The following is a 16,487-nucleotide window of genomic DNA, read 5'->3' as shown; positions in this document are numbered from 1 at the left end:
GAATAAAGCTGTGGACGAGGGGGGGTATAAAGGTTGCACACAGTCTGCTAGACTTCAGTGTCTGTCAGCAGACTGATTCCAAGCAGCAGCATAGAATATCATGTTTTATACTCCACTTGTACTCACTGCATTGAAGCTTCTGAAGACAACAGTGGAAGTTTTAGCTGTTAACTGGTGTTTGTCAGCAGGGGGATTGCAGGAAGAAATATCATGTCCCCGGATGTATTTGAACGGATTTTATTCATTATTTAATAAAGTCTACCTGTCGATTTTTTATAAACCTGTACGGTTTTGTTACAATAATCCTTATGGTGACAAGGTGATTCTGGTGCTCTTACAGCTGTTATTGAGCCCTTAAAATTCCTGCCCATGGTGCACAGCTATTTCTCATTCTTTCATTTTCAGGGGTAGGGCTGAACACATAGGCCTTCCTTTCCATTACTTTTCTGGCCAATCAAACCACAGCACAAAGCATTGCTTTTTTTATGCTATCCTGTGGTGTTGCTAGGGTGTGTGGTGTGCGGACTGCACCAAGGGACACTCCCAAACTGGGGTGACACCCAGTGCCTGATTATCATTGGAGCTCTTGGCGCCGCTGCCCACTCTGTTGCTGGGGATTTGTATTTAATGCCGGGCGCTGTGTCCTCCCAGCAGAAAAGTGGCGCCTCTTACCTTTGTTTGATGCTCTCTACTCGGAGATAAAGCAGAGAGAAGCTCCGCCCACCATCTGTTTTGGCCAGAAATTATTAAAAAAACATTTCCCAGAATGCAATGCATCAGTTGAACAATTCTAAGCTAAGCTGTTAGAGGTTTGTCTATATCTCTGGCGCTCAATGTTGACTGCAGCTTTGGATGTGACTGAAGATGATAGAATTCAGTCCATGTTTCCCTTTTCTAGACATACTCGCCTCCTTCTCCTCCGGTAATAGTTGCGGCACAATTATGTGGCACTTTGTGTTAATTCCCCTCTCTGGTGGCACAGATTATCTCCGCTCTGACATCGTATCAATAAATAGTCGCAGGCTTGAGCACCAAGATTGCTAATTCCGGATGATTACAGGTTTGGAGTATGAATCCACTTTTGAAGATTTGTCACAACAGGAAAATGTTGAGTCAAAGGTTTGATCCAGATGTAGGCGCTAAATATATAATCAGTCGATCACATCACCTGGGGAAATGCTCGGCAGCCGCCGGTGAAGTATTTATAGCAACGCCAACGACATGGAAACTTCAAGTGGATGAAAATGTCAAATGAAGGATTGGTAAAAAGAGTGCAAGAATGTATTATGAATAATGGCATCTATAGCCCTCCTATAAATGCTTAGGTTCACTTACGCAGCACTTTTGAAAACTTAAAAAAAAAAAAAAAAAAAAAAAAAAACTAGAGCTGTGATTTGATTGGCCGCTAGCTGCAGAGGCTCAGCTACCTGCATAGAGAAGCACAAAGAGCAGTGCGAGAGCTCCAATACAAAAATCAACTGGGGCCCCTGCTGGTACCATCACATCTCATCATTTGACGGAATGCGGTCACCTGCACCCATATTGTGAAGGACCTGAGCCTATCATGTCTTTTCATTTATTTGATAGTGGAACCCAATGTGGAGTACTCCAAAGACCCCCTTTGTCACGGATCCTACAGTAGTTTCATGGCTGTGCCTATGGAATATCAACCTTCCATAAATCTATCTTGCACCCTATGAGGATAGCTCAGGAGGAACAGAAGGCATTATAGTGCCAGACCATACCAGAAGACACAGTCTTAGGCCATGTTGACATGACATTTTGGCCATGGGTTAAAGGTATATATTGGGAGGACTGCCGAACGTGGACCTATAAGGGCAAGCTGCACTTGCCACTTTAACAGCAGACAATAGGATCACCTGCTTCATGAAGGAAGCCCTTGGGAAGTTTGGATGACCTATAAAAGCTGTTTATACATGGTAACTGTGCACATGTAAATAGTTTATTATCGCAGCTTCCCTAACCGACACACTAAACACAAGGGAAAAACGTGATGTGAACAGAGTCTAATAAACGCAAAAATGAATCTCAAGATGCTCCTGAACACTTTGAGGTTTGTCATGGTGCCTATAGGTTATGGGTCGGGATCTTCTGTGGTGTCCCGGTACTGGACCTGGTCCCGTACCTTAGTCGTGGGTCCCCATTGCCAGAGTTCCTCCGTGCTGATAGGGCCTGTACATCAATTACACTATAATAAAATATATTGAATATATACATTTTTAATGACATTAGGAGGTGACTAGAGGTTAATCCACTAAGAGATTAGTGGATTAACCTCTAGTCGCCTCCTAATTTCATAAAAAATGTATATATTCAATATATTTTATTATAGTGTAATTGATGTACAGGACCTTAGGTCATGTGATATTTAATAATTCTGTTATGCTAAGGTTAAGGACCTTTGGGTCATGTGATAGGTCATGTGATGTACTATAATGCTTTGTACTAGGACTGACAGGTTTGGGGAACCAATAAGCTTTGATCCTGCCCCTTGAGATATAAGGGCGCTGTTAGCCAATGATCTCTCTCTTAGTTCCTGGTTGCAAAGCAAGCAACATCTCTCTTGTTTCCTGATCATCTCTAGAGAAAGCACAACTCCGTACAATTCTGCAAGAGACCTTAGGCCTGAAGCCTACCAATTCTGCATGCTAAACCATGAGTTAATCCAACTCCATCCTACCAAATCCTACGTGACAACCTAAACATACCCCTAAATTTAGTGGAACAGTGTGCAACAGGAATCAAAGCTTATTTCCTACAAAGTCCCAGCCAACCTGTGAGGAGCCTAAATCCCGGTCCTCTTGTAAAGACTGTTGTTAATTGCATCCTGCATATAATCTGCAGTAAAGTTATTTAAGTTTATTACAATTCCGGCTGTGGACAATCCTTTATTCCTCCCTACCGCTCTTGGGACGGTGAGACGGGTGGCGGTAGGAATTATGTAGCTAGAGGAACCCCTCACCATGGCGTCACGACAATCAAGAGTTAAACCTATACCCAGCAACACTACATTGCAACACCACTGTTCAACCCTACACCCCCAAGCTACCACACTTCAGTTGAGTGGGACAGATGATCCACAAACAGTCAAGTTACCTCTTTACATGTGTTTTATATGACAATTGCCTAACAACCCACTTACTAAAGCATCCATCTACTGTGGTGAGGGGGGGCAGAAACTACACAGTAAGTGGCCTTTACCAGGCCCCATACTCTCCTGCCCTGTCTACAGCAAAAAGAATAAGTAGGGCAGTGTAGCGGACAGAGACAGGAACACATGGACCAGCAGACAGTCAGCGCCCATTAACTCGTGGGCATATCTACTGGCAAGGGCGGTGAGCACAACATTACCTGGACAAATGTAATCAATAGAAATGACTGCCAATAGGAGAATTCAAAGGACTGATACATAAAAGCAGAGATATCTACATAGGCGATAAGGCACTGAGCAATAAGCAAATTAATTTAGCAAGGCACCATCATGTGCTATGTTTGCATCTAAACATCCTGACCAGTATAGCTTCTATACTACCCTCACCATGTGCAATAATAATACTGCCATATACTACCTATAGCAAACAGTAAGGTGTTTTCTAATTATCCACAGAATAGACCATCAATAGCTGATCGGCAGGGATCAGCCGTTTGACAACTGCACTACACAGAGAATGGGGCTGGTAATGCTGCATTGCTCCAATGCACCTCAATAGAAGCTGATCAGCTATTGGCCTATCCTGTTAATATGCCATATTTGGTATTTCCTGGAAAAAAAAAAGCCAATAGGGGGCAGTATTATAATAGTTATTTTCCTGTACATTATAGGGGCACGATAATAATAGTTATATTCTTGTATATAGGAGGCATAATTATAATAAATATATTATTGTACATAGGAGGCAGTATTATAGTAGTTATATGCAAATAAGAGAATAGCATAACAGTGACGAGAATCTACTTACCTTTTTCGGTCTGGAAAGGATCACAGCCAAAGATGCAGAACGAGATCGTATCCTGAGACAACGGGAGTCTCAGTGGATCTTGTGCACCGAAGTGCTGGGCAATCTTGGCATGAATGATAGAAACAAACTTACAGTATTTTTTAAAATCTTCCTACCTTGCATTAATAAATGTTTTTAAGGATTACTAATGGTATATAATGTTAGCACCGTTGTCGGTTTTCTTCGATATGCCTACCGTGCATGAAGTAGATCCTCTCCCTTTGGATTTACGATCCTGGACTTCCTGTTTAAAGATCATTCTGAAGTAATCAGCAGTGAGGCCAGAGGAAGCGGGAATACCGCGAAACAAGGCTAATTGCCTTCATTCAAACCAGCTTTGGCTGTGCGTCTTCTTCTCCCTTCCATGCAAGAGGCCGGCGAATTTTAATGAAGAGTCAATAAAAGTTACATTTTAATGGTGAGTGCTAAAATATTTTCTAACATTTTTGCATTATAATAGTTATATTCTTGTACATAGCATGCAGTATTGTAGTAGTTATATTGTACATAGGAGGCAGTATTGTAGTAGTTATATTCTTGTACATAGGAGGCAGTATTATAGTAGTTATATTCTTGTAAATAGAAGGCAGTATTATAGTAGTTATATTCTTGTACATAGGAGGCAGTATTGTAGTAGTTATATTCTTGTACATAATGAGCAGTATTATAGTAGTTATATTCTTGTATATAGCATTCAGTATTGTAGTAGTTATATTCTTGTACATAATGAACAGTATTATAGTTGTTATATTCTTGTACATAGGAACAGTATTATAGTAGTTTTATTCTTGTATATAGGAGGCAGTATTATAGTAGTTATGTTCTTGTATATAGGAGGCAGTATTATAATAATTATTTTCTTGTACATAGCATGCAGTACTGTAGTAATTATATTCTTGTATATAATGAGCAGTATTATAGTAGTTATATTCTTGTATATAGCATTCAGTATTGTAGTAGTTATATTCTTGTACATAATGAACAGTATTATAGTTGTTATATTCTTGTACATAGGAGCAGTATTATAGTAGTTATATTCTTGTATATAGGAGGCAGTATTATAGTAGTTATGTTCTTGTATATAGGAGCAGTATTATAGTAGTTATATTCTTGTATATAGGAGGCAGTATTATAATAGTTATTTTCTTGTACATAGCATGCAGTATTGTAGTAGTTATATTCTTGTACATAATGATCAGTACTGTAGTCATAGTCCTTCTGTACAAAGGAGGCAATGTAGCAGTTATGTTCTTGTACATAGGGGGCAGTAGTACTTTTATTTTTTATTTTTTTTATTTTCAGTTTCCTATTTTGAGGCATGCTTATTTATAATCTTTAGTTTTGTAAAAATATAAATGTGTATTTCTCCTCTATACATATGTAGTTCTCTGTCATTCCCATTATACTTACATAATATATTCCTTTAGGTATAACATGAAAACACTGAGAATGAAGAAAAATCTAGAATAGCCGCAGGGAAGTTTCCATCTTCTTACATTTCCAGTAACCTATGTGAACATGTTATTCCTGGAGGAGGATTGGATGGTAAGTTACTCAAAATAAGATGAAGACATATAGGAAGATGTTGTGCCCTACAACCTGATGGGGTTACTATGGACATTTACACACTGGTTACTACGAGGAAGGCTTGTGGCACATTCTTATATCCAATGGGCTGCCTCTGTCCTCTATTAACCCCTTAAGGACCAGGGTTTTTTCCATTTTTGCACTTTCATTTTTTCCTCCTTACCTTTAAAAAATCATAACTCTTTCAATTTTGTTCCTAAAAATCCATATGCTGGCTTATTTTTTGCACCACCAATTCTACTTTGCAGTAACATCAGTAACTTTACCCCAAAATCTACGACAAAATTGAGAAAAAAAACCATCATTTTATTACTTTTGGGGGCTTTTGTTTCTACGCAGTAAATTTTTCGGTAAAAATTACACCTTATTTTGTCATACTTCTGGAAAAAATCATAACTACATGCAGGAAAATGTATACATTTAAAATTGTCATACTCTGACCCCTATAACTTTTTTATTTTTTCGCGTACGGGGCGACATGAGGGCTCATTTTTTTTGCGCCGTGATCTGAAGTTTTTAGCAGTACCATTTTTGTATTGATCGGACTTTTTGATCGCTTTTTATTCATTTTTTCATGATGTAAAAAGTGACCAAAATACGCTATTTTGGACTTTGGAATCTCTTTGCACGTGCGCCGTGCGGTTTAATTAATTATATCTTTTTATAATTCGGACATTTCAGCATGTGGCCATACCACGTGTTTATTTTTAAACATGATCTTTATTAACTTTTTTTTTCAACTTTTTTTTTGCAATGTTATAGCTCCCATAGGGGGCTATAACACTGCACACACTGATCTTTTACATTGATCAATGGTATCTCATAGAAAACCATTGAGCAATGATTATTCTGCCGCTTGACTGCTCATACCTCGGTCTCAGGCACTGAGCAGTCATTGTTAGAGGCCGGGCCCGACCAGCTATGACGCAGGGCTACACCGTGGCCCCGCATTATAGAAAGGGAAAGGACCCAGGATGTACAGGTACACCCTTGGTCCTTAACAGGTTAAAGGGGTATTCCAGGAATTTTTTTATTTGACTATGCTACAGGGGCTGTAAAGTTAGTGTAGTTCATAATATAGTGTCTACCTGTGTGTGACTGTTTTCTCACAATTCTTATGTGATTTTCACCCCACTATTTATTTTTAACAGCATACAAAATGACTGTTGTCTCAGATTTTTCCCAGGTTGCCATGCAGCCAAGACCTGACTCACTAGTCAGCTGATGACAGGAAGCCTGTCTGCTTCAATGGGTGAAGCGATCGCTTGGTGGGAGAGAGATCAATCTACAACTAATGCAACAGCTGTGGGCACCCTGATTGAAAACCACAGGTCTTTTGAATGGATGCAGCTTGTTTATGTTTCAATGGGTGGGGTGCTGATGTGTGGGAGGGAGGAAAATTTTATTATGGGATTTGTAGTCAAAAAACGAAAACTCAAGCAGGAAATACCAGTTCACAAAAAGCTAGCCACAGTGTTATGGTAATCTCACGACATAGTAATTTAGCCCCAAGACAAGTGCAGATCCTTCCTAATCATGTCCATTACTGTCTGCCAGGTATGTGCTAAAATCACCTTATGGTGGATAACCCCTTTAAGGAGACAAGGACCAGTCATTCTCTGTCCAGTCATTCAAGATAAAAATAGTTTTATAGTTACATCCAATATCTGTTATTTGTAGCAATTTAGGTCTATTTGTCTGGATGGATAATCCTCTTTCATTGTAGAAACCAGATGAATGTTACAGACTTTTTAGGCACAATACTAAGCAAAGGACTTCTTTATTATTGAATAGATTTCTATTATTATCTATAGTATGAACATTATCTTTTTGCAGGAAAAGTATATATCTTGTGTCAGATCTAGTCTATGGACCATTTACATACAGTATCTTACTTTGGCACGATAGCACTAACAGTGCTTATATACTGTATAGATAGGACTGAACAGAATTATTGGCGATCTTCTGCTCTGGTCTGCTGGAAGGCAGATCAGAGCAGAAGACCGCAGGAGAGCGACAGAGGCAGGTGAGGGGACCTCCGACGGCCCTCTTGGCTGATCTGATCCCCCCGCCTGTGCAATCATGTCTGCCTTTACCGGCAGGTACCCAGCTGCCGATAACAGCTGGGACCTGCCGTGCATGACGCGAGCATTGCTCCGGTGCTCGGGGTCTTGTACAAGACGTAGATGTACGTCCTGGTGCGCAAATTATCAGGATATAAATTTGGGTCCATTGTCTTTAATGGGGTTAAGCACTTCGACTCGTATCAGCAATGAAATAAGCCCCTAAATACATTTATGACACTGCCTTACAGCTCTAAACCCCTGTCTAACACCTTTAGGAGTACATTCAAGTAGTTTTAAAGTCTTTTTAAGGCTCAGTTATGGCGACATGCAGTAACCCATAGTAACTATTTCAGCTTACCCATTTTTAGGCCTATACACACCAAAAGAAAATATCCCTGGGTGTTGGTAGATGCCTGCCGGTGTTAATATGCACACAAGGCATTGGAAGATGCCATGGCTTTATCCCAGTGTGCCAAAAATGATCCCTCTTCTGGGAATTGCAAGAAGTCTAGCAAGTGAAGAAGACAGCATGGATTGTTCCAAGAGTTCCAAAAATGATCCCTTTTTTTGGGAGTAGTAACAGAATTGGCGTTCTAAAATAGTGAAGATTGAAAAAGAAATAGCTCTTGTATGAAAAGCTGAAAAAAATTATCCCTTTTCTGGGGATGATGTGTATGTGTAGGCCTGGCTGGAAGTAGGGTGATGTTGGATTGGTGTTCTGGTATTAGAATCCCACGTATAGCAGGTGGTGGCTGACTGACGTTAATAGTGTACAGCATGAGATGGCAGACAGATATCACTAACGTACAGCATGAGATAGCAGACTGATGTCACTAGCATGCAACAGGGGTGGTGGTAGTATTGCCTAACCAGTGGCATCAGGCACAGAAGGTTTAAATTCCTCACTGATCCATGCCTGATTCATTTTAGTAAAAGTTAGTTTTCTTACGCTGCTGGCTGATAATCTCCTTTGCTTTGGGGTGACCACGCCGCCTGCTGCGCTGAACACTCTCTCTGAAGCCACACTAGAGGGGGGACAAGACAGAACACCCAGGGCAAACTGGGTAAGTTCTGGCCAATGGTATATTCTGGTGACCCAGAAGTTCATGGGGTCTGGGCTCATGGTGTCTGTCAGAAAAAGGGCACTGCTGAGGTAGACCTCAACCCTCATGTCAGGGGAGCATGCAGGATGTAGACTTCGTCATCATGTGCTCAAACCTTAAGATGGCACCACTGCTGCTGCTCCTGCCTCTTGCTGAGGTAGTGCTGCAAGAGGTAGTGGAGCGATGACTCTGTGGAGAGCAGAGACTGGACTCCCGGTAAGCAGGTGTTTGTTGCTGGAAAGTCGTGGCAAGCTGGCTGCGTAGCTTCTCCATATACAAATCCAATTTAGCCTCCTTCTCAGAAGGCGAGAAAAATTCCCCCCATTTTGGGTTTATACTGAGGGTGTAAGAGTGTGGATTTTCAGTACTCTTCTCTTCCCTTCAAGCCCACAATATGCTTACTATTGTGCAAGCAGGAAAGCATACACCTAGCCATCCTTACCAGTTTTTCTGAGGGCCCAGTTTGTTTAACCTCTGTCCCATACTACCAAGGTTGTCATGCTCCTTCTTGTCCTCATTAGCAGTGGCGTAGCGTGGGTTGTCAGCACCCAGGGCAAGGCAAGAAATTTGCGCCCCCTAACCCGTGGATTTTAGCACTCGAGTCTCTTCCACTAGATTAGTTAAAGACACCCTTACCCCCTAAGCACATGTATTGTTTGTTATGAAAATACTGATGTAATTAAAGTAAAATGCATCTAAATACAAGTTTATTTTCAAACACTTTATTGAGTGTGAACATGCATTACACATTCTCCACATTTTCAGCAGGTCTATGAATACAAATCTACAAATGTAATAACCTAGCATGGGCCATGCTATTAAATGTTGTCTCACAACCATCGTAAACGACAAAAAATATCAAGAACAAAAACTAAACATCAAAATGGAACCATAACCTGGAGATGATCCAAGGCACATGACTTTGGGTATTATAAGTAAGCGGCAAATGTCAGGGGGGCATTATATGTGCATTATATGGGCACATGACAGGGGGCCCCTGTCATGTGCCCCCATATATATTGCTCCCTGACATGTGCCCCTCACATATAATGCCCCCCTGTCATGTGCCCCCATATATAATGCCCCCCTGACATGTGACCCTGACTTATAATGTCCCCTGTCCTGTGCCCCTCACATATAATGCCTCCCTGACATGTGCCCCTCACATATAATGCCCCCTGAGGGGGCAGGACAGGGGGCATTATATGTGAAGGGCACATGTCAGGGGGGCATTATATGTGAGGGGCACAGGACATGTGGTATTATATATGAGGGGCACATGACAGGGGGGGGGGTCCTGTCATGTGCCCCCACATATAATGCCCCCTGACATGTGCCCCTTACTCATCATTTGCTCCTCTCACTTATAATTTGCTCCCCCCTCCCCTTTCTCACGCTCGTCACCTTTCTCCCACGCTGCTGCTGCTCCATTCCTGCAGACAGTGAGAGCCGTGGGGACGTGATCTCCGGGCACCGGCGTGATGATGTGATGTCATCACGCCGGCCTGCCGTGATTGGCTCTCACTGATTGCAGGAATGGAGCAGTCGTGGCGTGTGATAGCAAGGTGACGGGCGTGAGAAAGGGGTGGTGGAGCGGGACAGCCGACAGCTCCCGCTCCACCATGCGATAGTTCAGGAAGAGGGGCAACAATCTCAGGGGGGGGGGACAATTGCCTTGTTGCCCCCCCCCCTGGATCCGCCACTGCCTCCACAGTGGGCGGCGAGCCGGCGGCTCGGATCGGATTCGCACAGCCAGCACTGCAGAGAGAGTGAGTGAGCCAGGCAGGGGCAGAGCTGAGAGTGCGAGCGCGCCCCCCCAGATGTTGCGCCCGGTGCGGCCGACCACCCCTGCACCCCCCACGCTACGCCTCTGCTCATTAGTGTCGCCTTAAGTACGGTCCCCGCCCCCTCTCTTTTATAGAGTCTATTTCCAAATCCTCATCCTCAGGTCCCACTACCTCCTCATCCAATTTTTCCTCCTCAAGGAGAACATCTGTACTGCTGCCATCAAGATGTGAAGTCTCCTCCATCCCTCCTCCTTCTATCATCAGCATCTGCTCCAAAAGGAATATCAGAGGCATTAAAGGGTACCTCTCATCAAATAAACTTTTGATATATTTTAGATTAATGAATGTTGAATAACTTTCCAATAGAATGTTAATGAAAAATATGCTTCCTTCTATTGTATTTTTCCCGATCAGTCCTGTCAGCAAGCATTTCTGACTCATGCTGGAGTCCTAAACACTCAGAGCTGCCAGCCTGCTTTGTTCACAGCCAAACAGGCTGTGAACAAAGCAGGCTGCCAGCTCTGAGTGTTCTCCTTTGTGAACAAAGCAGACTGGCAGCTCGTAGTGTTTAGGACTCCAGCATGAGTCTGAAATGCTTGCTGCCAGGACTGGTAGGGAGACCCCTAGTGGTAATTTCTTCAAAGTGGAAAATTAAATAGAAAGAAGCATATTTTTTTTAATAACATGCAATTGTAAAGTTATTCTGCATACATTAATCTATAATATATCAAAAGTTTTTTTGATGAGAGGTACCCTTTAAGTCCCCAATGCCACTGTTTTCCTTCCTGACATGAGCATGCAACAAATGTCCCAGATTATTCGCCAATCCCTGAGCTGTAATCACACTGGCTCCAGAAATCGTCTTGCTGTTGCATGAAAAAGTCGGTCATCGCTTTGCGCTGCTTGTAGGGGCAGTCCAACATGTGTAAAGTGGAGTTCCACCGTGTTGGAACGTCGCAAATAAGGCGGTGTTGGGAAAGACCATTTTGGCGCTGTAGGTGAATCTCATGGGGGGAGATTTATCAAAACCTGTCCAGACAAAAAGCTGCTGAGTTGCCCATAGCAACCGATCGGATTGCTTCTTTCATTTTGCAGAGGCCTTTTCAGAAATGAAAGAATCGATCTGATTGGTTGCTATGGGCAACACAGCAACTTTTACTCAGGACAGGTTTTGATAAATCTCCCCCATCATGTTTAAAAGCATGAGGCTAGGTTTCCACTTGGTTTTTTTCTTGGCAGTTTTTGGAATACTGCCACTGCAGTTTTTGAGCCAAAGCCAGAAATGTATTCAAAAGGAATAGGACATATAAAGAAAGGACTTATACTTCTCCTCCCTTATGGATCCACTTCTGACTTTGGCTCAAGAACTGCAATGGCAGATATCCAAAAACTGCCAGAAAAAAACCCAAGTGGAAACCTAGCCTGAGAACGGCTAAACCGAACACAAATTTTACTGCATGTAGATACCACTGGCTTGACACCTGGACAAGTTATCAGGAAATGTTTGACATAAGGTTTGGCACATGTGCCAATCAGGGAGAGTGTGTCATTGCCACCTAGATGCAGCGCTGTGACGATGTTTGTGTCGGCAATATTTCCCAATGTCAGCTCACAACCTGTGAACTAGTGTGAAACCTCTTGTTGCAGACAGAGCAACAGCTCCTCCGTTGTGTGGCTTTTCTCACCCAGGCTTAGCAGGTTTAACACAGCATGGCAGTGCTTGATTTTGCAGCGATGAAAGGAGAGTGGGGGAGGAGGAGGAGAAAAAGCTATGCTCTTCCCTGTGGGGTGCAAGATGTCCAAGGAGGAGGATAGGTGGGGGGTGTCAGCAGTTGAATCTGATCCGCACAAACGTGTATGTGTCTCTACAATTTCCTGACTTTGTTGCGTTGGAGCCTCGTTCTGCAGGAGGTTGACCCAGTGGGCCAGAAAAGACATGTATTGCTCCTGGCCGTAACTACTACTCCACGTATCAACCATGGCATGCACTGTTTTGCACACAGACAACTTCCTGGAGTGGCCCACCCTCTCCTCCACGTGATTGTGTAAAGCGGGGACAGCTTTCTTTGCAAAATAATGGCGACTAAGTAAGTGTCACCTGGGCTGCTGCACACCCCATTAGTTGCCTGAAGGCAGTGGAGTCAACAAGATGATATGGGGGGCCTGCGCCACCAACAACTTGGCCAGGTACGAATTGAGGCACACTACAACAGGGTGACTTGGAGAATACTGTTGTCTGGAGGACATTGATTCCCCAATGGATAACTGACGGGATCGGGGAGGAGGAAGGCATGACACAGATGAGGCAAATCCCGAAAATGTGCTGCCAGTGGAGGAGGCCTGGCTGTTAGACAGTTGGGAGGGATCTGGAGGATCATCAGTAGCTGAAGCAGCGTTTTCTTCATGTTGTGGGGCATCTCAACTGTCCCACGCGGCCTTGTGGTGACGTTCCATGTGCATACGTAGAGGCATACGGGGACATTTATCATAGTTTGCTTTGGTAAGCTTGTTCTGTATACATTTTTTTGCTTTGGTTTTGCTTATGTATGATGTATTTATTATACTATCACAGGGGGTTGATAAATTTGGCTTACATAAGCAACAAACAATAAATTACTTTAGAATGCAATTTTTTTTGCATACATAAGCAAAAACCAATAAATAACTTCAGAACACCACTGGAAACACAACCTTCTCTCCTCTGTGTTTATTAAAAGTTTTTACCACTTTTTTCCCCCTAAATATGCTAAACTATTTTTTTTTCTTCTCATTTCAGATCCATGTATACAGAGGACTTCTTTGTCTTCAGTGGACTACGTAGATGACCAGTGTTTTTTAAATTAATAAAATGCTTAAAGAGGGCTTGTAGGGGGTAGAGTGTTTTTTTAGAATAATTTTTTATTGATGTGTTTTTAATTAAATTTACTTTACAGGCTTAGTAGTGGAAGCTGTTCTATAGACAGAATCCATTACTAAGCCCGGGCTTAGTGTTAGCCTCAAAAACAGCTAGCACTAACCCCCCAATTATTACCCCCGTTACCCACCACCAAAGGGGTGCCAGTACCAACAAGCCCGGAGCATCAAAAAATGGCGCTCCTGGGCCTAGGCGGTAACATGCTGGTGTTATTTAGGCTGGGGAGGGCCAGTAACAATGGTTCTCTCCAACCCTGGTAATGTCAGGCTGTTGCTGCTTGGTTGGTATGGTGCTGAGAATGAAAATATAGGGAACCCCACATGTCTTTTGGAAATAAAAAAAATAGAATAAAAAAACGTGTGTGGTTCCCCGTATTTTCATCCTCAGCCAGATACCAACCAAGCAGCAACAGCCTGATGTTACCAGGGTGGGCGAAGACCATTGTTACTGGCCCTCCCCAGCCTAAATTATGCCAGCCTGTTACTGCCTAGGCCCTAGAGCCATATAACACTCCGGGCCTGTTGGTACCGGCTCTTCCTGGCACCCCTGTGGCGGTGGGTAACGGGGTAACAATTGGAGGTTAGCGCTAGCTGTTTTTGAGGCTAACTTTAAGCCCTGGCTTAGTAATGGATTCTGTCTATAAGACAGCTTCCACTATTAAGCCTTTAAAGGGAAAAAAAAACACATTTAAAAAACTTTTATTCCAAAAAACACTCCCCCACAAGCCCTCATTAATCATTTTATTAATATTTAAAAAAAAATACGTGGATCATCGTTGTAGTCCACCAAATCCGAAGTAGTTCTCTGCATAAACGGATCTGAAATGATAATAAAAAACACAGAAATATGTTAGTACATTTATAGGGCTCTCCAAACAGGGAGCCTCCGGCTGCTGCTAAAGTACAACCGCGATCATGTCCAGACAGCCTATCTCTGGGAAAGATGGGTGTTTTGATTTATCAATAGTGAGCCTCCAGTTTAGCTACATCTGGAGTCTGGATGTTCCTAAACTACAACACCAGTGATAGGAGTTGTAGTTTAGGAATAGCGAGACTCCAGCTGTTGCTAAACTACAACTCCCATAATGGGAGTTGTAGTTTAGAAACAGCTGGAGGCACCCCGTTTCTAAACTACAACTTCCATGACAGGAGATGAAGTTTAGAATCAGCTGGAGGCACCCTGCTTCTAATCTACAACTTCCATTATGGTAGTTGTAGTTCAGAAAAAGCTGGAGGCACCCTGGTGTTAAAATGCCAGCTGTATCTACCACCAGCCCACTAGCTGTTGCAAGACTACAACTCCCAGCATGCCCTTACAGTGAGGACATGCTGAGAGTTGTAGTTTCAACTCTTGAGTGGGTGTTTGATGCAGGCCGGTGGCCCGGGCAGCGGAGCCGGCCACCATCCAGACATATGAGACTACACTGTAATTTCATATTTCCCGGGCAGTGTCGTGATTGGCCGGTTGTTATCGGCCAATCGCGGCACCACCCGGGAAATATGAAATAACAATGTAGTTTCATATTTCTCGGAGCCCTCCGCTGCCCCGGCCCCTCATCTTATCCCGCCGCTGCTCATCTCCCACTGCTGCCGCTCAGCCAATGCTCATCTTCCTCACCCTCCGCCTCTCATCTCCCCCCAAGAGATGAGGGGAAAAATGAGGGGCCAGGGCCGGCTCCCAGAAATATGAAACTACACTGTAATTTCATATTTGCCGGGTGGTGCCGTGATTGGCCGAGGCCAAGAGGGGGGAGATGAGTGGCAGCAGCAGGGGGGGGGATAAATAGTTCCTACACTTGGACCCTGGCCACGACTTACACTCTGTTTGCAGAGACGACATATTGCCACATTCTCTGCATCAGGTAAGGTAGAAAAGTTCCACACATGGGAATATCGGACAGGGAATGCGCCACCTGAGTTTTGCCCCTCCTCTGGATTGTTTTTTAACGGAACCTGAACATGCAGCAGTGTCGCTGTCACCTGAGCTCATCAGACCATCAGCCCCATGCCTGTTATGTTTTTTGCAGGTTTTCTTCCCCCACCTCAGCTACGTTCTTCTTCGATGGCAATGCCACTACCCTCCTGCTCTGAACAGGTCAACTCATGCCCAGGTGGTTCCCACGTCCTGTCCAACACCATATCATTGTCAACATCAAACTCGCTCACGTCAGGCTTCTCTGCATGGACTTCTTGGGCTCCTTGCTCCCCCTCAGCATAGCCACCTCGACACCTTACAGTATCCCCACCACGCCTACCACCACCAATCCAGCTTGTGCTCGACCACTGATTCGATCTCCACCACCACTTTGCCAACACACTCTAAAGCTTGACTGTCACCACACAACACCTCCTCATGGTTAGTGCTATCCTTCTGTGTAGCAGCAGGGTGGTAAAGGCAAAGTAAGAGATAAGGAAGCACAGCATCTAGGATAGACCTTTCCACTTCCCCATGTGAGTGCAAATGCCAAAGAATCCACTGACCGGTTACTCACCATCAGATTATCAGAGTCTTCCTCCTCAGAAGTCATATGACAAAAATATTCCAGTAAAGCCAAATCAACCTCTCTCAGGCAGTGAGAACTTGGGATGGCTGACCCGGCTACCACACGACACCAGGCTGTTGTTGCCGCTACCTGTACTAGTGCTGCCATGAACATTCTTACTGGCAGAGTACATGGCTGGGGTCTTCTACCCACTACAGGCTAGATACGTATAACTTCAACAGGCTTTGTACGTGGCAGGGATGACAGCACAACGAGTTCTGAAGGTGTGTATGGAACAATATGAAAGGACATCTGCAGCAAATTAACACTTATCCCCTATACACAGGATAGGGGATAAGTGTTTGATCGCGGGGAGTCCGACCACTGGGACACCCCATGATCTACCAAACGGGCCCCGGCATCGCTGCTCTGCGAGAGCAGCTAATGCGCGGAGTGTCAACCTCAGTGAGGTCGACGGTACGCCCCCTACATGCCTCCTCCCCATACAGCTCTATGGGAGAGGTGGGGA

The sequence above is a fragment of the Hyla sarda genome, chromosome 12 (genome assembly GCF_029499605.1).
Source record: "Hyla sarda isolate aHylSar1 chromosome 12, aHylSar1.hap1, whole genome shotgun sequence".
Classification (NCBI taxonomy): domain Eukaryota; kingdom Metazoa; phylum Chordata; class Amphibia; order Anura; family Hylidae; genus Hyla; species Hyla sarda.
The sequence above is the reverse complement of the archived record's forward strand: the minus strand, read 5'-3'. Positions refer to the sequence as shown.